General features: G+C 42.9%; 1 long non-coding RNA gene across 1 annotated transcript; it reads right to left on the reverse strand.

The window, feature by feature from the left end:
* Nucleotides 1-290: 290 nt before the first annotated feature.
* On the reverse strand, nucleotides 291-24137 carry LOC117674137 (uncharacterized). Its single transcript, XR_004593701.2, has 4 exons — nucleotides 24056-24137; nucleotides 1433-1530; nucleotides 1056-1240; nucleotides 291-617 (listed from the first exon to the last, which is right to left on the reverse strand). It is a non-coding gene; the product is annotated as an uncharacterized LOC117674137 (long non-coding RNA).
* Between the last annotated feature and the right edge of the window lie 1179 nt (nucleotides 24138-25316).

The raw sequence follows: 25316 nt of genomic DNA on the forward strand, positions 1-25316 counted from the left end.
GGGGGGGCCAGTCAGGATTGGGATTTGGGGGTTCTCTGAACTGCACAGAATCTTAGCTAGAGGTTCTCCTGAACCCCCAGCAGCCCACCCCTGCACACAATAGAGGCAAAGACCTATCCTGTAGAAAAGAAATGCCCAATGTGAAGTTCCAAGTCCTCATGTTCCTTCCCAAAGCCTGGAAGCCTATCCAAAAGTTATTGCTGATTTAAAAAAAGAATGACAGAAGTTAAAAACAATTGAATGCCTAAGGAGAAGTCATTAGTTCTATTAATTTAACTGTTTTGACCTGACCCAACTTTTTAGTGCTAACCTGCTTAAACCCTTAGGTGACAAAATGCCAAAGATTATGACTTTCTAAAGAAAGTTGTAAAATGCAGCGGAGATGTTTCCCAGAATACAGAGTTTATTTTTTTTTCCATGATAGCCAAGCTGCATTGTCAACTCATGAAAGGAAACAAAATTCTTTCATAAGACATTGAAATCCAGAGAGTGAAGAAAAAGTCTAAGAGGCAAATGATTTGAGTTCTCCATCCAAATATTTAGCTGTTTTTAAGGGAGGGGAAAAAGATGGCCAGCTCTCCATTGGACAATGCCAGGTTCTTTATCACTCTGATGACCTAAAGGGAAGAAGCATCAGAAAGAAGACAATCTTGCAAGTTGAAATTGGAGTTGACAGACTTTATGAGGTGTCTGTTGTGAAGTTCAGACTAAATATCTAGCAGCTAATAATGAATGGGAAGCAACTTTAAAAGTTGTAGCTATGGTCCTTCATGAAATCCATCTTTCTTTAGCTATCAGTCACTCTTTCAGAGCCCTTGTTACCAAAGAGATGCATTTCACTTGTCAAATAATATTGCAAAAAAGGTTTGAGTCTCATCATCGCTCAGGAGATGAAATATCATCTGTGTTCAAAATTTCATGTTCCTCTGATAAAATCTGCTTCAGACTGATTGGCAGGACATTAAAAGAAAACCCCACGACTCCGGGCTCAACCTGTCCTGATGAAAAGACATTAAAGATAAGAGGTGATAAACCAACACTAAGCTGATACTTACGTTGAGGGGAAATAAACCCTTTGGTTTGATGTTGCTCCAAATGAAATAATTCTGTCAAAGGTTCTTCTTTTCCTTTCTGAGTTTTCAACTCTAGTCTTTAGGGTTACCCTAAAGCAGAGAGGGCTCCAGATAGTCTCATGCTGGGATTGTTGTACCTTGGCAAGTTTACCTTGAGTTGACACCATCTGTAATTTCCAAGCACACAGATGTTTAGGTTTAAGAGAAGGCCCTCTTGATAGTTACTGACGGTTTTGAACAACCCGACTGCATATTTCTAGTGTAACTCCTGTAATTCTGATTCTCTCCACTCTCAATGCATAGACATAAAAAACAGATGGCTATGGGTATGGGAGAAGGATAGTATTAGGGCAACTTACCTTGACACAGTGGTGAAATGCAACTCCCAAATATCATGATCAATGGTGAAGATTGTATGGCATTGTAGTTTAGCAACTTCTCTGTAGGCACATCCCCACTATAGATCAAAGAAAGATGAACATAAGTATCGTGGACTAGGAACAGTGGTGGGTTCAGAGGTAGGTTTCAGCAGGTTCTGACCAGTTCTAGAGAACTGGTAGCGGAAATTTTGAGTAGTTCGGAGAACTGGTAGTAAAAATTCTGACTGGCCCCGCCCCCATCTATTCTCTGCCTCCCGAGTCCCAGCTGATCAGAAGGAAATGGGGATTTTGTAGTAACTTTCCCCTGGACTGGGATGGGAATGGAGATTTTACAGTATCCTTCCACTGCCATGCCCACCAGGCCACACCCACCAAGCCAGGCCACACACCCCAAGCCACACCCACAGAACCGGTAGTAAAAAAATTTGAAACCCACCACTGGGTGGGTTGCTACTGGTTCGCCCCGGTAGCGGTGGTGGCGGGAGGCTCCGCCCATCTGCCCAGACATCATAAAAAATGCTCTGTGCATGTGCAGAAGCAGCATGCGCTCCCAATAGCGAACTGGTAGCACCAGGATTTGAAACCCACTACTGACTAAATTATTAAATTATTAAATTTTTGCACTGCCAGATTCCCCTTTCTTTAAATCCACCTCAGCCAAGGAAGCTCGCTGGATGACTTTTGACCAGTCATCATCCCTCAGCCCAACTTACTGCACGCAATTATTACTGTAAGGAAATGTTTAAGAAGTGAATAAATGTTGCTCCTGGAGGAAAAATTGAGCATGATATCTGAAAAATCAATAAGCATTACAGAAAAACAAACATTGGAAAGTACTATAGCATCTTTGGGCATTATTTTTTTACAGATGACAAATGATCTTGGAAATATTTTTTTTTTAATGCTTATGGGAATGCATGGATATGGTTCTATGGTTAGAATGCTGGCCTAACATGACCCATTCTGGTTGATATTCACTGCACTTCAATGTATTCTCAGCATGCTGGAGCAATTAGGAGAATTTGTACTTATCTCACTCATTCCTTTTGTCACATATTATACACTACTTCTTTCCATTTTATTGACAGCTATTTTGCTATCTTTACCTCACAATGAAAGGATCTAATAAATCAAACTTAGTCACAAGATGGTATTGCAAACCTGTTCTAAGTGATGACAAGGATTCTACTTTTGAAAAAGGGTGAATATTTTTCACCTCTGCTCTAAGTTAAAGAAACATTTCATGTAACTATAATGCCCCAAGTTGGGGGCAGTTGCAGCCAGTGGCAGACTTGGAAGTACCCCAAGTTGTGGCTTAGGCCTGCATTCAAACGTCTGCAAAACACTAGCAAAAATAGCTTTATATTGCATGCATATGTTTTAAATGTTTTCCATTGCCCTTATCAACATCTCAGGAACAGAAAAATAAACTGTGCCTATTAACTTTTGGTGGTGCAGTTTGCATATAAAACACTTTGAAGATAATCTGATTCAGAAAGAAGTGTAAGAATTGAAAGACAGGATACAATCCTTAGAATAAATCTGATTTGGGAATTATTTTACAGTTCAAAAGATGTAATACCTAGCGCTCTGGAATGCATGTTCATAAAGGGAAAATTTATGCTTATTAATTTAGGAAAGCTTTTCCTTACTCGGTCTTTCTAGGCCTCTGGAAAGAGATTTTTTTAGAAGTTCATATGTTCAACAGTGGAAGTTCAAAAACTTTATAGCTGCAGAGGGAGGAATATAAATTGAAGAAAGTGGAAGATGGTAATAATACTGTTCATTCTGCTAGCACTGCAGATCAATTTATTTTCATGTGCACAAAGTAATTACATCTGGTTTTTATTTTAGTAGCCCTTCCTGTAGCATTGACTCGTTATTCTCCAAGTACACTTTAAACACAATATAATCCTAAACTGCAGTCAGGAATGCTTTCCTGTAATTATCCCCCTATGAATTTTTTTTGTCTCCATGTTATTGTTCCATTGTTCACCCTTTCTTCCATCTATCTTTTTTTAAAATCTGTTTGCACAGAAAAGGTTCTGCTTTAATTTTATATAGCTGTTGCTTTCTGATGTTCTGTTTTTTTTTTTTTAATTTGATTTATATGCCGCCCTTTTCCGGAGACTCAGGGCGGCTTACAATGCGTTAAGCAATAGCCTTCATACTTTTTGTATATTTATACAAAGTCAGTTTATTGCCCCCACAAACTGAGTCCTCAATTTACCTACCTTAGAAAGGATGGAAGGCTGAGTCAACCTTGAGCCTGGTGAGATTTGAACTTACAGTAATTGCAGACAGCTGGTGTTAATCACAATGCTTTCAGCTGAGCCACCAGGCCCCCTGTTGCTCAATGAACATAATATATCTTACAGTATCACTTCCAAACAAACAAAAAAATCCAATCCTTGTATAATAATATAATATAATAAAAAGATCTCCTGGCTTTTATAAGTTGTATAGCCAGCGGTGATACTTCTTTGGTGAATTTTATTCCTGCTTCATTGTCAACTAATACTTTAAATATTGCAGAAATAGAGAACAACAAGCTGTAGTTCATTAGTTCTAAGGAGGTGATCCCTTTCTGGATTCCATGAGGGCACAAAACCTGAGAAATATATTTTCCTGATACTAATGATGTGCAGCCCTTTTTCTAAAAAGGGTCAGATTTCAAATGTGTTGTGGGTTGCAAGATACCGCACTGAAGCTATTAAAGTGTAAGGAATGAATTGGGTGAGGCAGGAACCTGTAGTTTGGAGGCTATCAATATTAGGTCACCATAGACTGTGTGCCTCTCAAAACCAGGGGGGGAAAAAAACAACCAGCCAAATATCTGTTGATTCAGAAAAACAGGAACAAAAGGCTGTGAATCAAAACTCTAAAGTATGTTTGCATGCACATGTTTGTCAGAGAGAGGGAGAGAGAGAGGGATGAAGGGAGCGGGAGAGAGAGAGACTGTGACACTGTTGTGTGGAGAAGTAGGAATTTCAGTTGTGCCAGTGCCTAACATGTAGTGCAGGCCGGGGTCCCCACCTCCTGGGCCATGGCCCAGTACCAGGCTGTAGCCCGTTCAGAACTGGGCCATGGAAACAGCAGGCGAGTGTGCGTGCAGCTCCATTTGCATGAGCAGCGGGTAACCACTGCTCACGTAAAAGGACCTGCGCTTGTACACTCACCCATTCATATGGAACCATCCCCCTTTCCCTCCCAACGGTCCACAAAGCCAGAAAAGATGGGGACCTGTTCTGCCCCAGCTACGGACCCCTGAGAACGCAGCACACACAAAGTCCGTACAAACCTTAGTTTACTAATTAAGGACTATTAATGAGTTTTCTTAGTAGTTGTTCGAACACAAGGACAGTTTAAATCAGTCTTTTCTGAACAAGGGCTGTTAATTTAACTTCATTAACAGCTGACAAGAATCCAAAGAATAATAACTCAATTCTGAAGCACAGTATTTCAGATAACCATAATCTTACTGTGGTTGGCAGAATGCCCAGAAGCAATTTGCAGGAAAACTGACAAGAAAGAAGCAAGAGCTGATCAGACGTTTCTGGAATCAAGACGCAAAAGAATATGAACGAAGTTGTTTCCTGCAAATTGCCTCAGTCGTTGACCTTCCTTAAATAGGCTAGGGGAGTGGCCAATTAGCCCCAAGCCTTACTCTCGAGGAGACCTCCTCCTGAGGAGCCACTCCTGCCTTTTGGCAGCTCTGCGCGCTCGTGCATCAAGAAGAGGCTCCTCCTCTTCTTCCTCTCCATGGGAGCTTTTGGAGGTTCTAAAGGCCCTGGCTGAATCCCCGCCTCTGGCACCACACCTTCTCCAGCCTCCTCATTGTCTGACTCGAGTGCCAGCTGCACAGGCTACTGGCGCATCACCACACCAGCCTCCTCGCTGTCGGAATCAGCTACTAGCTGCACAGGCCGCTGAAGGGCCACAACAGGACTGCTGATGTAGTCAAACTTGGTGAAGACATAAATGCTGTTAAAAATTGCAATTTTTTAGATACCCCCAGCTGGGAATCCAGGCTGAGGATATCCTTCTAAAGTATACTACATAAATTTGTTGCTTAGTTGATGCTCTTGCCCAGATTTTGTGCCAAATTCATATTATACATATCTACAAAGCACAATGGGACTATGTAGCATAATCAAGAATTGGTTTAAAAGAGGTAAGAGGATGATGTGGCACAATAAAAAAATGACAATGTAAATAAAGAAAAAGGCTTTCTCCTGTGTCCCAAAAGAGGATACAGAATTCCTTTAGAGTTATAACTTTCTGTTTCTAGAATGTGCATTAAGAAGACCAATGTGATGTTTTAAATCTGTTCTTACCCGTCATGTTGTCTTTTTCAGTGTTATACTATTGATTTTTTTAAAAAAAAGTTTAAAGGGTATTAAAATGTTTTCACAATAAAGTAACTATAGTCACTCCCAGTCAGTATGACTTAGAAAGGCATTTTTATAAGCAACAGATGTGACAAAGGGTGGAGATCTAAAATTTATAATATCTTGGTGCCAGCAGCCAGCTGATTTCATCTGACCTAGAAACCTAAGCTGGTGGGGCCCATTAAGTATCTAGATGGGAGAAAACCAGGAAATCCCAAGGCTATAGGTTAGGTAGACTAAGAAGCCAAAACAGACTTTCCACAAAACTTCCCAGTGACAAACCTCTTCTGCTTTATTGCCAGGAACACAACATAGATGTTGAACTTGACTTGAAAGAGGCGTTACATTTGGCTTTCCTCAATACACCACTAATAGATGACTCTACAGATGAGCATCACCAGGGGGACAACCCTGAAATCAAACTGATTTCCTCTGCAAGCAACGATGAATAAGCTTTTTTTATTTCAATCAGCAAAAACAAAAAAGCCAGGTGCTGATGGTGACTCAGACCACAAATTCTTTCTTGCAAAATTAGAACATCAAATAAGAACATAAATGAAACTTGCAGACTAACAGGCACGGCCTCGTTTTATAATTCAGTGACGGTAAAGAATAGAATTAATGGATTAGATCTGATAAATAGCATGCCCGAGGAACTCTGGACTGAAAAATGGCCATGATCAAAAACCAAGAAGGCAATGTTCTAACGGGGAGAGAAGATAGACATGGTGTGTGTTATGTAAATAGGTTTGTTTTGGCGGGAAGTTCGAAATAACTGACCCTCAGCTGATTGGCTGACCACTACTGTTGTAAGGTATATAAAGGGAGCTGGCTCCCAGGTTTAGTCGCTGAAGTCTCATCATATAATAAAGAGCTGTTGTCACGAGCTACTCTGGCTTGCTGCGTCCTCATTCACCCAACTTAACATTGGCGAAGAAGGTGGGATTTTGAGGCCAGAAGCAGAGGAGAGCTGAAGCCACACTCAAGAAAAGAGCTGAAGCCACGTTCAGAGAGGGGACCGGAGACCGCAACCGAATCCAGCCAGGCGAGCGAGCGGAGCACAGGAGAATCCCGAAACTATGTCTGCCTACACCCCGCCAGCGCCTTTCGACCCCAAGGAAGAGAAGTGGGGATCCTACATGTCTCGGTTCGAGTGCTTCATGGTGGCAAACGACATGCAAGGGCTACCGGACGTGCGGAAGAAAGCCCTGTTCCTGAGCCACTGCGGGCCAAGGGTCTTCGACACAGCCGAAGCATTGTCGGAGCCGAATTCGGTCCACAACATTTCCTGGTCGACGCTACAGACCCTGCTGAAAGACCACTATGCACCAACGCCATCGAAGTACATCCAACGCTATGATTTCCGGCAACGGCTACAGCAGGAGGGCGAATCGATCAGTGAATACATCGCTGCCCTGCGTAAGGCCGCAACCCAATGTGAGTACCGAGACCTGGATGAGATGCTCCTAGAGCAACTAATTTGCGGAGTGAGGGATAGCCGACTCCAGAGAAGGCTGCTTGCGAGGTCAAACCTGACCCTACTCATCGCGCTAGACGAGGCCAGGGCGCAAGAGTCGTCAACAAAGGCTGCAGAGAGACTAAAGAGCTCCCATTTAACCAGAACAACGCAAAAGATGGCACCAGTGCACCGAGAGGCCACGAGCACCGCGAGCGAAGGGGAGTCTGAAGAAGAGGTCTACCGCACCGAGCAGTCCCGCACAGCCCGCAGGGAGCCCAGAGACGGATGCGCCAGCTGCAGAGGGCCCCACTCACGACAAAACTGTAAGTTCAAGGACGCCATTTGCCGTTCCTGTGAAAAAAGGGGACACATCGCTCGGGTCTGCAGATCCAAGGCACACCAGAGCTACAAACCACATGGCCAACCCTTCCAATCAGAGCTGGCACCACACCGAAGGCCCAACAGAGATGGCGGAAACCGGAAGGGCGCGAAATTTGAAGACGCTGGGGCCTACACCATACGCATCGAACAGACCTGCACCTCGCCCGGAGAAAAGGCCTACACCACGGTCGAGATCGAGGGACGGGAGTGCCAGATGGAGATCGACACGGGATCACCGATATCCATCATGTCTTGGGAAAACCTAAAGAAAGTCATCCCCAGCGCACGCAAGCGACAGCTCCAGCCACAGCAATGCAGACTGAAGGACTACCAGGGGAACCGCATACCCGTCGAAGGAAAAGGCGAGTTCCAAGTAAAGTACGGGGAGTTTACCGAGAAACTGCCCCTCACCATAGTCAGCGACAACCTCCCAAGCCTCCAGGGCATGGACTGGTTTAGAGCCCTAGGCATGGGATTCACCGGAGTGAGAAACGTTAGAAGCACCCTGAAGGAAGACCTGATGCAGGAGTTCCAGGACGTGTTCGACGAAAGGCTGGGCAAGTATGTGGGGACCCCGATTTCGTTTAACCTCAACCCCAATATTGCACCCATCCGCTTAAAGCCTAGGCGGGTACCGTTCGCCCTGAAGCCCAAAATTGACATTGAACTGGACAAATTAATCAAACAAGGGGTGCTCGTTCCAGTCGACCACGCCAAATGGGAGACCCCAATTGTTACGCCGGTAAAGCCGGACGGATCAGTGTGCATATGCGCTGATTATAAATGCACAATTAATAAGGCCCTGCAGCAGAGCGCCTATCCAGTGCCCATCGTTCACCATTTGTTGCATTCCCTGGGCCCCAGCAAGATCTTCGCAAAACTCGATCTTGCGCAGGCGTACCAGCAACTGCCGGTAGATGGCGCTACCGCAGAGGCACAGACTATCGTAACCCACAGAGGGGCCTTTAAGTGCACCCGCTTGCAATTCGGAGTAAGCGTAGCCCCCGGACTTTTCCAGAGTACCATGGAGCGGCTACTACAAGGGATCCCCGGGGTGGTGCCCTATTTTGATGACATGCTCATTACCGCCGATAATGTGCAGCAATTAAGAGAAAGACTGAGGGGAGTCCTAAGGAAATTCAGGGACGCAGGACTCAGAGTAAAACGAAATAAATGCATGATCGCAGTCCCCTCAGTTGAATTCCTAGGGTACAGGGTAGATGGCACCGGCATACACCCCACAGAAAGCAAGATCAGGGCAATCAGAGAAGCACCCACCCCCAAAGACAAGGCAGAGTTACAGGCCTTCCTGGGACTATTAAACTTTTACGCCATCTTCCTTAAAGACAAGGCAACAGTGGCAGAACCCCTACATAGACTGTTAACCAAGAAAGCCATTTGGAAATGGGGGAAGGCTGAAGACAGGGCATTCGCCGGCATCAAAAAACTGTTATCAGCTGAAAGCTTCTTAATACAATACAATGCAACGCTTCCCCTTGTTCTAGCATGTGACGCGTCCCCGTTCGGGGTGGGAGCCGTCCTGAGCCACAGACTCCCGAATGGCCTAGAAGCGCCCATTGCATACTACTCCCGGACTCTATCAAGCGCCGAGCGAAATTATAGCCAGCTCGACAAGGAGGCCCTCGCCGCCGTTTCGGGAGTAAAGAAATTCCACGAGTACTTGTTCGGGAGGGACTTTGAACTAATCACCGACCATCGACCGCTCCTGGGTCTCCTCGCGGGAGACCGACCAACCCCGGCAGCACTGTCGCCCAGGATGACACGCTGGGTCATCTTCCTCGCAGCATACTCCTATCGCCTGGTACATCGACCAGGGGTGGACATGGGCAACGCGGACGCTCTCAGCCGATGCCCACTACCTGACTGCCTAGAAGACCCCACACCCGGCATCCCCATCCTGCTGATAGACGTTTTGGACTCTGGGCCCATAACATCAGCCAAGGTTGCGAGAGCCTCAACCAAAGACCACGTGATCCGGACAGTCGCAAGTTGGGTCATGAGGGGGTGGCCGGAAAAGATTGGGAGCGGGGAATTTAAACCGTTCGCGGGAAAATGGGACGAACTGACAATGCAAGGGGGGTGCTTGCTATGGGGCAATCGGGTTGTTATTCCTTTACGTTTACGGGAAAAAGTTTTAACATTGTTGCATGAGGGGCACCCTGGGATTGTAAGAATGAAGGGACTAGCCAGGAGCTACGTCTGGTGGCCCAGCATGGATACAGACATTACCGAGTGGGTGGGGAGATGCCAGCCCTGCCAAGAGTCCAGATCAGATCCACCAACGGCACCCGTGAGGGAGTGGGAAAGGCCCCAGGGACCCTGGTCCAGGATACACATTGACTTTGCAGGCCCATTTCACGGGCAGACCTTCATGGTCGTTGTAGACGCATTCTCCAAGTGGGTGGAGATCAAGCTAATGAAGGCCACTACCACCGACGCAACCATCAGGGAGCTAAGACAGTTATTCGCCACCCATGGGTTACCGGACATCCTAGTGTCAGATAACGGGCCACAATTCACCGCGACACAATTCGAGGGCTACTTAGCAGGACTAGGGATCAGACATGTCCTTTCAGCCCCGTTTCATCCGGCTAGTAACGGACAGGCGGAGAGATTTGTAAGGTCAGCAAAGGAGGCCCTTTCACGTTTAAGCCCTGGAGACTGGCAGGAAAGGATAGACAAGTTTCTAATGGCGCAGCACTCCACACCCTGTACAGCCACAGGCCGAAGCCCAGCAGAACTATTAATGGGACGGAAACTCCGAGGAATATTAGATAGGCTCAACCCCAATTACTCTCCAGAGGTTTTCAAGGGGGGGGGAGAGGAAGCTTAGAGAATTCACCATAGGAACACCGGTTCACGCTAGAAACTATGGACAGGGCCCACTCTGGGAAGCCGGGACAATCACAGAAATCACGGGGCCCAAATCGTACAGGATAGATATGGGGGACGGGAGAGTGTGGCGCAGACACATTGACCAACTAAGAAAACGGGTAACCACAGACACCGACGACAAGTTAGACGACCCCACCTCTGACCATGACTACCAGCCAGAAGCACAAAACACAAGCCCGAGTAGAGCGGAGGACTTAGCTGAGGATTCTGGTATCCAGCGCCGCCCCATCGGGGTAGTCCAAACAGCCGGAGAAGTCGCCGCCCATGAGGAGGTCCCGGAGGCCTCATTGGCGGAGCAGGGAGAAACAGAAAGTCCCTCCGACCTGCTCGACGCCGCCCCTCCGACTGAACTGCGCAGGTCAACTAGGACTCGTACACACCCTAGTCACCTGAGAGACTTTGTATGTAAATAACACCCCAAGTGACTTCTGGGAGGGGAGGAGTGTTATGTAAATAGGTTTGTTTTGGCGGGAAGTTCGAAATAACTGACCCTCAGCTGATTGGCTGACCACTACTGTTGTAAGGTATATAAAGGGAGCTGGCTCCCAGGTTTAGTCGCTGAAGTCTCATCATATAATAAAGAGCTGTTGTCACGAGCTACTCTGGCTTGCTGCGTCCTCATTCACCCAATTTAACAGTGTGAATATAAAAAACACTGAACAAAAATATTCCCAGATTCATGATGAATATCTGATTACTAAGTAGAGCCAGACATTCTGGAAAATGACATTAAACAGGCCCTAGGAAATAGTAATATTGTATTTATAGGCTCTGCCTGGTGTCAGTTTTACTCTCTTCATAATTACAGTGATCATCAGTATTTCTCTGTAATTGAACCGTAATTTTTTTCAACTGTAATTGAAAAACAAAAAAGTGAAATCCTTGTTTGAAGTATATGTTTTACGTATATGTTTCAATTTTAAAAAATTAAGAATTTTTAATTACAATAGTAAAAATCTAATATAAATTTAACATGGAAAAAGAAGAGATGGAAAAAATAAAAATGCAGGAAAAAAAGAAAGAAAACAATATAATAAAGAAAAAGAAAAATATGTAAAGAAATGACTTTCAACCCTAATCACAAGCATAAACAAATTTAATAACTCTTCAACCACCACAAGGTTAAACAGATATCTCTTCATCCCATATTCCATTCCCTATATATAAGCAAATAAATAAAACATCAAATTTTCAATCCTAGTGTCAGTATAAAATTCCAGAACATTGCAAAAGAAAAAAAAGTCTTATTTTAAACTTGATCAGATAAACCAACTTTATATTCCTTCCTTTTACTTCTAACAGTTTTGATCTTTAATTCAATAAAACATTGTCATGGGGTTTGATTTTTCTTCAATTCTTCTTTATCCTATCACACAGATTTCTTTTTTCCTCCTTTACTGCTGTGAAAAAATTATTCTAATTCCGATATTAGTTTGCACTCAATACACTCCCAGTCAATCCCTATAACAAGATGAGAGCAAAAGCACTCAGTTCAGGTAGCAACAACATCAACAATCAACAAAAGGGTTAACTGGCAAAATAGGATAAAAGGCAATAGCAGTGAAAGAGTAAGACATAAGCAATAGGCAATAATGTACATGGTTTATATAGCTAGATTGGTAAAGGAAAAGCCACAAAGCTTTCCTGGGCCACTGGAATAATATGATGAGTAATTAGCATAAACAGTTCCAAAGTAGTGGTGGGTTGCTACTGGTTCGCCCTGTTTCAAGCAACCTGGTAGTAGCGGTGATGGGAGGCTCCGCCCACCTGCCCGGACATCATCAAATATGCTCTGCGCATGCACAGAAGTAGTAATGCATGAGCAAAGTGAGCATGCGCGTGCGAGCGAACTGGTAGCAAAGGTAAGTGAAACCCACCACTGTTCCAAAGGGAGTATTTTTGGCTATTCCAGCTTAACCCTTTCATACATATAGCAGGGTAGAGACGTGTGTGTGTGTGTGTGTGTGTGTGTGTGTAAAATACCATCTCATCTGCCTCTTCTGCACTATTAAAAAGATTGTGATGAAAAGGGGCTGATGCAGTGGTGAAATCCAAATTTTTTTACTACCACTTCTGTGGGCATCAGTGGTGGGTTGCCCCCGGTTCGGACCGGTTCTATAGAACCGGTAGTAAAACTAGCGGGAGGCTCCACCCACTGACCCGGACGTCATCATAAGTGATCTGCGCATGCGCAGAAGAGCATGCACAAGCACGATGCAAACCAGTAGTAAAGGTAAGTAGAACCCACTCCTGGTGGGCATGGCTTGGTTGGCGTGGCTTGGTGGGCATGGCAGGGAAAGGATACTGCAAAATCTCCATTCCCACCCCACTCCAGGGGAAGGATACTGCAAAATCCCCATTCCCACCCCACTCTGGGGCCAGCCAGAGGTGGTATTTTCCAGTTCTCCGAACTACTCAAAATTTCCATTACTGGTTCTCCAAACTGCTCAAAATTTCCGCTACTGGTTCAGAACCTGTCAGAACCTGCTGGATTTCACCCCTGTGCTGATGTATTCGGCAACTGGATGAATATAAATGGGATTAGGTAGCTATTTGTTTGGAGATTCTTTAATGAGGGTTCCTCCACTGCGTTTCTGATGAGAAAATGGAGAATTAACATTGCACAGATCAGTGAGAAACAATGGAAGAAAATGGCAGCTAGATGCTGGATCTAGATTCCTGAAATCTCTCTGGAGAAAGGAGAGAACTTCTGAAAACTACATATATTCCATACATACTTTATGTGAACAGATAGCAGGGTTTTTGTGGCTGGGAATTTTAGGATTTTAGGATTTCATCATGCATCATTAACATAGCCTTCATGGATCGAAGATTCAAGCAAATCTCACTTCTTAATCACTTTGGATTTTCCTTTTCCTTAATTCTCAATTTCTTTTTAAAGATTGGAAACCTTTAGTATTGCAAGTTTTATTGTATTCATTGGTTGTGTTTTTTTCTTTAATCCTTTAAGAAAGAAAACATTACAAGTTTAAGTGTTTTTAAAGGAATGTTTTTGGGAATATACAGCAAAAATGGTTCCAATGTTAATTTTAGAAAGTTTTAAATGTATTAAGGGTTTAGATAGACTTGAATTAAAACTTTGAAGTTAATTAAAAATTCTTCTCATGGGATACTTTCTATGTTTACATTTAAATAACTGACGAAGTAACTTTGAAAGTTCATCACTAGAGGGCACCAGAAGAAAATGAATGCATCAATGGATCGACAGAGATTTATCTATGGTTTTGAGGCACAAAATATAATTAGAAAGTTATATGCCATAATAGATAAACTGGATGATGTTATGGAAGAGAAACAAAATTTTACCAAATAAAGCTGAAATTGATCTAAATGTGAATTTAAAAATAAATAAGCAGATAGAAAAAGATGATACACAAAAAGATGAACTGTTGGATATACAAGTCAAATTGGCTGATGTTTTAATCAGGGATATGCAAATATACAAATTCTAAACCAGAAGATTGATGAGAATAACTTTCTATTTGCAAAGGGATTTGATAAAGCTTTTAATGATTTGGGGAAAAGAGACTATGAAAATAGGAAAAGTGACATGGATAACCTCTCCATACTGGATCTACAAAAGGGGCTTCTTAAAGTTGCCAAAGATTTTGCGAGAGAAAACAAAAAGAGCATAAAAAGAAAAGTTTGGATACTATCTGAGGAGACTAGATTGTCCTGAGAAAGGGGGAAAATACAGAATTAGTTTACTTGATCAAGATTAAAATAGATGGATTGCCATTTCTGGCAATGCATAATGGCTATATGTGGACTTGACCTAGATCCGTGATGGTGAAGTTATGGCACACGTGCCAGAAGTGGCATGCAGAACCATCTCTCCAGGCATGCCAGCTGTCACCCGTTGCTCTTCTGGGTTCTGGCGTGCACATGTGCACCGACCAGCTGGTCTTTGCATGTGCATCTGTGCCAGAAACCGGAAGACCAGATGACCAGCACACATGTGCACACCAGAAACCGCAAGCTCAGTTTCCCAGTGCGCATATGTGTGCCAGGGAACTGCTCTTCCAGTTTGCACATGTGCACCGGGGAGCTGCTCTTCCGGTATCCGGTACTCTCCCATGTGCGCTGCGTGCTCCCGTTTTGGCATTCAGTGCCGAAAAATTCACCAATACTGACCTAGATGATGAAGTTTAAAAGGTTTTGTTTATTTAAAGAAATGAGTTGGGGGGAATTTGTTGATTGTAAAAGGTAAGGTTCGAAGTAGGTTTATTAAATAGAATTTGCAATTGTTATGTTCTTAACCCTTAATGGACTTTTGCTGATCAAGATAGAGTGATGAGCTTTTCAATATTTGTTCATAGAGAATGGGGTGTGATATAGAGATAGGATGAAGAGATAGTTGGGTATGTTTTAAGAAATGGTGATAAGCTGTTAATGGTAAATATGTTTGCTGGGGTCGAAAGGGTTTTTTTCTTTTTTCTTTCCCTTTTTCTTTTTTCCTTTATCATTTTGCACTTTTATTTTTTTGTAATTTGCATTAGTTTATCTCTATAATGTCTTGTGATTAAACATTGTGATTAAAAAAATCCATTATGGTTCCTCCACAGAGCAAGGGGCCAGACTCAAGCGACGAGCTAAACCCTTTCAGCTTTGTAATACTACATTCTTTTATGATGCAATTACACAAAACATATTACTGTGTTGAAGTGGGCGCTATATAGGTGGTCTCCAACTTACAACCGTTCACTTAATCACCATTTGAAGTTTGTTTATTCATGTCAGAAGTATCACAATTAAAATAAGACATACTATATGGCATAAAATTTAAAATATAAAGTACTAGATTAAAATATGTACAAATTAAACAAATCTTGCCTAGAATATAGCTATGTTGTGTTCTGTCGCGCTGCCATGAGATCCTCAAGTATACACTGATCGGGACACAAAGGCAGGTTGCTACCGGGTTGCTATCGGTTCGCCCTGGATTGGGCAAACCGGTAGTGGCAGTAGTGGTGGCAGCGGGAGGCTCCGCCCACCCACCCGGACGCTTCTGCGCATGCACAGACGCTTTGCACGTGTGTGTGAGTGCGCACACACAAGCACACCGGTAGCAAACTAAATTGAAACCTACTACAGCACAAAGGGCAGTATAAATATGTGTTGTTGTCTGCATGTCACCGCAATTGTGAAGAACAGAAGCCACCAGATAGCCCCATTTGTTCAGAGTGTCTCTGACTTTTAGTTGTACTTATGCATAGGCTATGCAATAATTTCCATACTTCCCAGCTTTCGTCAGACCAAAGGTGCCAGCTCCTCTGCTGGCTCCATCCAGTATTGCTTCTTTGTAGCTTTCCATAGGTCCACTCTACTTTCAAATTCTTCAGATCTTCTGTCGACCTAAGGAAGCTTTTCCTGGATTTTAGTCTATGCTGAGATGATTGTAGGCCACAGAGAGGGTGTTGTCTAGATAGTGATGATTTGAGTTTCTCTGTGTATGCTGCTGTTTCTCTGCAAACAGCAGGCGGGGTGATGCTGGTTAGGTGGAAGATCTATCTAGAGGGATAGCTTTAACTCATCCAGTAATAATTCTGCTAGCTTCATTCAGAGTAACAACTATTTTCTCAGCATGTGCTGATTTATACCAGATTAGGCAGGCATATTCGCCTGCTGAGTAGCAAAGAGCTAGAGCTGTTGTCTTAAAGACCCTTGGATTAAGCATCCCAGGTTGTTGTTGTTAATTGTGAAGTTGTGTCTGACCCATCGCGACACCATGGACAACGTTCCTCCAGGCCTTCCTGTCCTCTACCATTCTCTAGAGTCCATTTAAGCCCACACCGACTGCATCAGTGACTCCATCCAGCCACCTCATTCTCTGTCGTCCCCTTCTTCTTTTGCCCTCAGTCTTTCCCAGCATTAGGCATCCCAGGTAGAGCTCACTAATTTCCTGAGGATGTTATTTCATCCACTGACCTTCAGTTTAGTGTTGGTACTGTGCTGCCTATATGTTAGGGCCCCTGTGTAGAGTCTAGAGTGACCCTTAAATATTTAGGGCTATGGCAATGCTCCAATAACATCCCTTTCCATATAATATGCAGCTTCCTAGCAGCTTGCTTATTGTGAAGATGGAAGGCACAGACCTGAGTTTTTGCTGGATTTGGTCTTAACTGGTTATCACAATAGTATTGATCCAGCTCTACCAGGACTTCAGTTCAACCTCTTCAAATGTTTTTTCCTGAACAGTCATTGCTCGATCATCAGCATGCTTGTACTGATAGTCCTTGATTTACAACAGTTCATTTAGTGGCTGTTCGAAGTTACAACCTCAGTGAAAAAAAGTTGTAGCCTCCCCAGGGTCATGTGATCAAAATTCAGACATTTGGCGATTGACTCATATTTATGACAATTGCAGTGTCCCCGGGGGTCATGTGATCACCTTTTGCAAACTTCTGACAAGCAAAGTCAATGGGGAAACCAGATTCACTTAACAACCATGTTAGTATCTTAGCAACCGCAGTGATTCACTCAACAACCATGGCAAGAAATGTCATAAAATGGGGCAAAATTCCCTTAACAAATGTCTCATTTAGCAACAGAAATGTTGGGCTCAATTGTGGTCGTAAACTGAGGACTTCATGTCATTGTTAGTATCTTCAGGGACCAGCTGGCAAATTCTTTCAATCCAGAAGCATCCAAAGTGTAGTGAGATGCTGATTTCCACTGTTTGAAGTTACAGCGGCACTAAAAAAGATGAATTACAACCAATCCTTGCAAATGGTCATGTGATCAAAATTTGGGTGCTTGGCAACCAGAAATTCTGGTCCCAATTGTGGTTGTAAATCAAGGTTTTGCCGCAGCTTCCAGATAAGTGTGAAATGAGTGATAGCTTATTTTGAAGCATCATGTTTGTGAAACTCCATCCTATGATACTTATCCAATTATTTGTTTTGGGCTTGCTGCCATTTGATTTAAAATGGCACATCAAGTCCTCTGTCAACACAATTGGAATTATGCTGTAAGAAAAATAAAAATAACGTGAAGTAAAATGAGGTTCTTACTGCATTGGGAATTCAATTATTGTTCACAATATGTCCTTGTTTAATAGCAGGAGCCTACTTTTAAGAAACACAAAATTCAAAATGATTCCAGATCATCTCATTGGTGTTGGTAGGGTTATTTCAAACCCAAAACAAACTGGTTTGAATGCAGAACCCCTCACTTGGTATTTAAAACAGCTGTTTTGAGTGCATTCCAGACATTCTTCTAACTAGGCTAAACCAGCTAGCGGTACCTGAACACACTTGTAAATGGATCATAAGTTTCCTAATAGACAGGAAGCAGCAGGTGAAGCTAAGCAGAATCACATCAGATACCTGTACAATTAGCACAGGGGCCCCACAAGGCTGTGTGCTCTCTCCACTTCTCTTCTCTCTATACACCAATGACTGCATCTCAAACGACCCATCTGTTAAACTACTGAAGTTCACAGATGACACAACAGTGATCGGTCTCATTCGAGACAATAATGAATCCGCATACAGACGGGAGATTGAACAACTAGCCTCGTGGTGCGACCAGAACAATCTGGAACTGAACACACTCAAAACCGTGGAAATGGTGGTGGACTTTAGGAGAAACCCTCCCATACTACCACCGCTTACAATACTAAACAACACAGAATAAAAAGTAGAGACCTTCAAATTTCTAGGTTCTACAATATCTCATGACCTAAAATGGACACCCAACATCAAAAAGGTCATAAAAAAGCATAACAAAGAATGTTCTTTCTGCGCCAACTCAGAAAGCTCAAACAGCCGAAAGAGCTGCTGATAGAGTTCTACAGAGGAATTATTGAGTCTGTCATCTGCACTTCTATAACTGTCTGGTTTGGTTCCGCAACCCAACAAGACAGACACAGACTTCAGAGGATAATTAGAACTGCAGAAAAAACAATTGCTACCAACCTGTCTTCCATTGAGGACTTGTATACTGCATGAGTCAAAAAGAGGGCTGTGAAAATATTTACAGACCCCTCGCATCCTGGACATAAACTATTTCAACTCCTACCCTCAAAACGACTCTATAGAGCACTGCACACTGCAACTAGACACAAGAACAGTTTTTACCTAAATGCCATCACTCTGCTAAACAAATAATTCCCTCAACTGTCAAACTAGTTACTAAGTCTGCATTACTATTAATCTTCTCATAGTTCCTATCACCCATCTCCTCCCACTTATGACTTTATGACTGTAACCTTGTTGCTGGTATCCTTAAGATTTATATTGACTGTTTCCCTATGACTATCATTAAGCGTTCTACCTTATGATTCTTGACGAGTGTATCTTTTCTTTTATGTACTCTGAGAGCGTATGCACCAAGACAAATTCCTTGCGTGTCCAATCACACTTGGCCAATAAAGAATTCTATTCTGTTCTGTTCTGTTCTGTTCTGTTCTGTTCTGTTCTGTTCTATTCTATTCTATTCTATTCTATTCTATTCTATTCTATTCTATTCTATTCTATTCTATTCTATTCTATTCTATTCTATTAATTATGGGCATTCCATTCTTGAAACAGAATGTTTTGAATTCCAATTGCTTCAAAAGACTATGCACACCATTATCTGTATTTTTATGCTGACAAATTGTAGAGTTTCACAACAATCACATGGAAGTAAATGAAGGTACTAAAAAGAACATTGGGACCAATCCTCAATGCAAGAAGTCACACACTGAAAGTGATTGATACCCCTCTGACTACATCATCATTTCACAAGTTAAATTGTGTACTGTACTTATTTCACAGATTTCAATACACACTATCTATACATTATAACAGGCAAAGGTTTACAGCCAATGCCTGTACTTTTAAAGAGTACCATGTTTTCCCGAAAATACGACCTACTCAGAAAGTAAATCCTAGCTTGATTTTTACACTTGAGCCCAATATAAGCCCTACCCCCCCAAATAAGCCCTAATTAAGACCCCACCCACTCCAGGGTGCACAGGTAAAAATTAAGCTAGGGTGGGGATGGGTGGTGGTGGAGCTGCCCCACTACTTACCTTAGGATAGTTGCAGTCAGTCCATTTCTTTTACAGCTCAATCCGGAGCTCTGTTATTAGCTGAAGAGGCCTTCAGGAAAGCCTTGCCGGCCTTGCCTGTTCCTGAAGGCCTCTGATAGTGAAAAAGAGTCTGGGGGCGACACACGCAAGTGAGGCGAGTCAGTGGACGACATCCACCCCTGAAAATAAGACCTGGTGCCTTTTCTGGTGGCAATATATATATATATATATATAAGACAGGGTCTTATTTTTGGCGAAACATGGGTATTATTATTTTTCCTGCTGAGGGCCAAGCTACGATTCTTCCACTTTGGAGGATGAACAGGATTTTCTGTGGTTCATAGATAACACAATGCAGACAGATGTTTACAATACAGGTAATCCTCAACTTACAACAGTTCGCTTAGTGACCATTCGAAGTTACAATGGCACTGAAAAAGTTGTTTATGGCCATTTTTTTACACTTACGACCATTGCAGCATCCCCATGGTCACAAGATTTACATTTGGATGCTTGACAACTGATTCACATTTATGACTGTTGCAGTATCCCAGAGTCATGGGATCACTTTCTCCAACCTTCTGACCAGCAAAGTCAATGGGGAAACCAGATTTACTTAACAACCATGCTACTAATTTAAGAACTACTATGGCAAGAAAAGTCGTAAGTTGGGGCAAGACTCACTTAACTAATTTTCTCATTTAACAACATAAATTTTGGGCTCAGTTGTGATTGTAAATTGAGAACTACCTGTACATTCTTGAGAAAAGATTCTCATGAAGACTTCAAAGACAAATCCAAATTGTCTCCAAAAGGGGCTTCATTATATAGTGACTTAAGACTTACTAGCAGCAATTTAGGCCAGCTTACATACTAATTTCTGTGCCATAAATGTATGAAACAGATTTAGAGGAACTGCATAATTGCCTACATCATAAAGGTTTTCTTAATTAAGATTGTTAAATCTAAGTACCCTGTTTCCTTTGGTAGTAGAAAAAAAAAGAGCAATTTTATTCTTTATGGAATAGACTTTCCTTTAGGGTTTTCAAAGTATATAATTTTTTACTAATCGTGGCACTGTGAAGTAAGGTCGTGAAAATATGTACTGCAAACATCTCCTTGAAATGCAGGTCTCTGAAATCAAACCTGTACTATACAAATGAATTCTCAAGACAAATCAGACCATATTACAGGATGTTGTGCAAAATGAATGTTGCGAGGAAGAAGACACCTAAAATGTATTTTCAGTGTTTCCCCCTCTTTTTTAGTGATACTCATTTCATTTGCTTCATTCTACAGCTTCTGAAACAGAGAACCACTTCTGTTTTCTGGCAGACCTGGCCCAACAATAAGTTCCTGTATCTTCTCTTGGGATTGTTATTGGATTTTCCAAATCGTTTACTTTTGTGTGACTTCAACTCAGTAGAGGATTCCTCTTCCTTAATAGAGGAGTTTATGACCTCTATGGTGATGCATGGATTTGCCATAAGTAATTTAGTTCCAATAAATGAGGGGAGCGTATAGACTTGAACTGGCTTTTATTTTACAGCAGATGAAATGCAATCTGAAGGTAGAGGATATTAACTTTTATTTTTTGCCATGGTCAGTTTGTTTCCTCATCAGGTAATGGATCTTGTAGCCTAGACCTCCTCAAGGACAGTGGATCGATTAGATTGGCCCCTGGTGTCTAACAAATCCAGATGACAATTTAGCAGGCAGTTCTGACTCGTATCTGGTTATTCTGTAGAATATGGAGGTGGTCAATGTGCTGGACTTAATTGCTCCACTGTGGTGGTGGTGGTGGGGGCTCCGCCCTGCCCAGATCCCCTGGGATCTCTTGGTTTTGATACCAGTGACAAAGCATAAATTTTCTCCATGCCCATTTTTGTCTTCAGATGCCCACCAGGTGGCATTATTTAAAGTAATCTGGACCTTTTAGGGAAAGAAAGGAGCATGGGGAAAATAAACCACCTACATTTTCTTTGGATGAATTTGCAATTTTTAAAAACACAAGAGTCACTTGTATGTCTCAGAATTGAACAACAGGTGGACAGAGTGAATTGTGGTAACTTAACGTTGACAGATAATGGTATGCAAAACCAATACAGAAATAGGGAATATGACTGAATGTTTCTGGAGACAAGAAATATTGTGATAGGGATAGGGGACATCTTTCCTTGGCAGCTTATGCACCATGTTCAGCCCTTAAAGGTCAGTATTAAATGAATCCCCCTTATACTCCAAAGGGAAGAAAGATAAAGTGTCAGAGGAACAGCTGCTTCACTAGTGCTCTCCAGCTGCATTTACTCAGTGAGTTCCTTGGCTTTCCTTTTGCTGGGGACTCAGATTAGTTCAATGGGTGAGTATTAAAGAAACTGCTGCTTTGTCTGATTCTGGATCCAACTACTCAGGTGAAGTTAGCTGGCTCTTCCAGCCTATGAAACCCAAATCAGCAGAGCTGCTTCAGGAATTATATGCAAAACTGTGCTTCTAAAGTCCAAGAAGCCAATGCACCTCATGGATTTCATTCATTTGTGGAAAGCCCACAAAGTTGAGTTACTTGGGGTTATATTACATCTCCAGCTCAATGGTGTGCCCCGACAGGCTGTTTTCTGCATGAGATCACCCTGGTGGGGCTCAAGTCCAGTGGGGAGGGGAGGAGACAGCCTTTAGGGAGGTTAAAGAAGTTTCTAGAAAAACCATAAGACCAATAAGGGAGAAAAAAGGCTCTCTGGATTTCTTTTGATTGAATTTCATTATGGATAGTGATGAGAAAAGTGCATCAGGGCAGACCAAGAGCAAACTCAAGTTAGAGATTTTCCTTCTCATCTGCTAAGAGGTTTCTGTCCTACAATTACAGTCTTATTAATTCAGCTAATTATATCTTGGGGGAATATATATATATATAAAGGCAATGAAGGTTATTTCCAGATTCTTTTTGATTGACAAGGAAGTTTCTAGCATGAGCAGATGAATCACTGTCAAGCTGGTGCTAATTGCTTTGATTAACAAAAACAAGGGCTGAGGAAGAATTTATGGCTCTGAGAATGTCATCTTGATAAATCTTCTATTAATTCACCAGGAGCCAGCATTTAATCGTACAAATGGGAACAGGGGGGATGCTTGCACAAAGTTAGTTTGGAAAGGTTATCCTTGGGTCCCTTTTAATATAATCTCTAATTACTACAGTTGCCTAGGCAGAGTAGCACTGAGGGGTCTCCCAAAAGTATCTTCCTCAAATTGGAAAAAAAATTTGTGACTAGACTTTGCTAGCTAAATTAGGGGTACAACTGAGAAAAGAAGAAACAAATCATATAATATTCATTGGCTACATCTAGTATGTATATTAAGGTGCAGCTTAATTTTACAAGACTGGATCTAGAAATCCCCCTAGAGCCGTGATGGCGAACCTATGGGACGCGTGCCACAGCTGGCACAGAGCCCGCTCTGCGGGCACGCCAGCCATCGCCCCAGCTCAGGTCTGTGCATACGCATGCGCCTCCTGCCAGCCTAGTGATTTTCGGGTCTCTGCCATGCATGCATGGGGGGGGGGGGAGAACGGGGCACATGTACAGGGGTGCAGGCGGCTTTCCAGGCCCAACACTGGGCATGGCAGGGGGGGGGCTCATGAAGGATCCCCATGCCGTTTTGGCTTCCAGGTTGATGCAGGCTTTCCAGGCTCCAAACAGGGCACGGGGGGGCCGCACCAACTTGGAAGTCAAAACGGCACCGGGAGGGGGGGCGCATGCACGGAGGGGGCGGGGTGCATGCGCGGGGACGCATACACATGCATGGGGGCAGGGCACATGTGTGGGAGGTGCTCGCATTGCATTTTGGGGTTCGGGCATGCACACTTTCATTTGTAGTGCATTTGGCACCAAAAGAGGTTAACCATCACCGTCCTAGAGTAACTGAGCTACCTTAGAGTAGATTTGAGAAGATGGGGGGGGGTCTATTTTTTCTTTAAACAATTTAGCTGAGTAATTTTGACTGCAATAAGTGGAAACAAGCCAACTTTATAAAGTATTAAGTTTATTTTTATCAATTATAGTTGATTAACACTCTTACACAGGTACCGAAGCTGATAAGATGAAACATAGCATCAGCATTGCATAGGGCAGTGATGGCTAACCTTTTCCGGACCGAGTGCCCAAAGCGTGCACCCGAACCACCAAAATGCAATTTGCACGTGGCCCCTGTGCATGTGCCCTGCACAGCAGAGACCCAAAGACCAGCTGGTTGGTGGGAGGTGTGCACGCATGCATGGCAGTGCTGAACTGGGGCAGTGGCTTGCATGCCCAGAGAGAGGGTGCTGCGTGCCACCTCTGGCACACATGCCAGAGGTTCGCCATCACGGCTCTGTGACATATAATACATATTCATTCAGAGCAGGAAAATAATTTTCAGTTTCTAACCTGTCAGAGTAGAGGTAGAGATTGATGGGATCCATTCCACCAACATAGGAGAAATGTCTGCCTGGACCTAAGGCCTCATTGCTTTCCCTTTAAAGGAAAAATGGGAGTGTGGGTAATGTAGTTCTTGAAAGTGATCCAATGAGGAAATGAATAGGAAGCCTAAAGGCTCCTCTTTTCCCAATCCATTGGATCAGCCACCAGCTGTTGTTAGGGTCATCTAAAAGCACAGTAAAGCGGAGGAAAGAAATTCTGAAGTTTGAGTGACAGGGTCTACAGTAGTTTTCTGGCTGGTGAGCAGCATCCTGATCAGGATAGGGACAGCTGAAGCAGATGGTTAACTCTAGTGTAAATTTACTCAAGATTAAGAGCATCTGCAACTGTAGCTGCCACATATGCTATGCTCAAATGCCTTTCAAAGGGAACTGCTGCTGGTATCTTATGACATTTGTGTTGTTGTACATTTGGAATCAATGCACTGTCTGCTTTTGCATGCTTTTTTCTGTAATAAACACAGCTGCTGAGAGTTTTCTGAACTTTGCAAATTGTGTATCATTCCACAGAACATTCCAAACCTCTGACAGTCAGGCCAAGGTTTTAAAAAGCTGGTCTTGAATTTCAAGACACTGCCTATGAAACTCCCATGGGCTTATCTGTTATAAATTCGAGATAACTTTTGAAGTGAATAGGGTATCTTTACTAGAATTGCTGTTGCAAAAATGCTAAAGTGAAAAGCACAAATAATCTATTTTGATTAAAAATTACTGATCCCCAAATCCCTTTAGTTTAATGACAAATAAGTAAATGGCTGCAGACTTTGAGCTAAACCAGTCCAAGTGTAAGTGATCCATTAACATTGGATCTTGTGCTTATTTTCTCCCCATTCCTCTCCCACTTCCCTTCAATGGTAAAATGTTCGGAAGAGTCTACTTCTGCACATGCCTGCTGAGACAATATCAGAGCCCCTCAAGTGGTTCCACCAAGATTTCAAGTAGATGCAGCTCCCTGGTTCTTCTCCAGAGTGTCTAGAGCAATTTAATAGCTTCCTGAAATATATCTCCAAAGCTTTCACAAAACCATAAACTTGAGAGCATAAAGGGTATATGGGCGACCATGCAAACTTGCACACAAGATTTTAATGACTTTTTTTCCCTTTGAGAACAATATAAAAATGCTATAGAATTACTTTGGGAAAAGAAAAAAACAACAAAGTACAGGGAAAGGCAACAATTAAACTCATAATTCAAAATGAAACATATGTCAC

The sequence above is a fragment of the Pantherophis guttatus genome, chromosome 1 (assembly GCF_059756535.1).
Source record: "Pantherophis guttatus breed Tessera chromosome 1, ASM5975653v1, whole genome shotgun sequence".
Lineage (NCBI taxonomy): Eukaryota > Metazoa > Chordata > Lepidosauria > Squamata > Colubridae > Pantherophis > Pantherophis guttatus.